We start from the raw sequence: 719 nt of genomic DNA, 5'->3' as shown, positions 1-719 counted from the left end.
CCCACCCTTGTTTGGAAGGAGTTGAGGGGAGGGGAGAAGCTAATGGCAGAGCAAACCCAAGTCCACCCAGGGCTCACAAAATAACCAGCGACCACCTCCCAGGGCTACATGGAGGACTGAATGAGAGAGTGGTTTTAAACTTTGCATAGTGTCTGGAGTTTAGCATAAAGTGTGAACTTTTGTTATTGTTAAAATTAAAGTATCCATTTGCCTTGACATAAATTGCTCTGTAGGAGCAAATTTGTTACCTTATTTGCCAAGAGAACTAGCCCACGTGAAGTGAATGTGAAGTGGTTTTTATTCTTTTACTGTGGGTATATCGGTATTTATTTGACCAATCTCCTACTCTTGATGTTTAGGGCATTTCCAGCATTTTCCGTAGTGTGCACAAAGCACCCTTGTCCGGGTACTCCCTTAGAGAACATGTCACTTCAAGAGGCTTGAACTTCTTAAATTCCAATATTTTGTTCATTGCTATATTCAAAATGGTAACCCAAAGCCTAGAATATCGAGAAAGAAACTTAAATGTGTAAAAACTGTTCTCAGGGAAAGTTCGATCTATTGTTTGATCTATACCTTGATCTCAGCTGGGAAGACTCAGGGCTGTGAAGATCCTACATGTCTCACACTGTTCTATAGTAGAAATGACGTAACCAAATTCCAGTGGAAATTCTTGGGAGGAACATAACAAAACTAATCTAAAGCAGATCTCATGAGAT

This window comes from Propithecus coquereli, unplaced genomic scaffold, assembly GCF_000956105.1.
Source record: "Propithecus coquereli isolate 6110/MARCELLA unplaced genomic scaffold, Pcoq_1.0 Scaffold309, whole genome shotgun sequence".
NCBI classification, from domain to species: Eukaryota; Metazoa; Chordata; class Mammalia; order Primates; family Indriidae; genus Propithecus; species Propithecus coquereli.
This window is presented reverse-complemented; position numbering follows the sequence as displayed.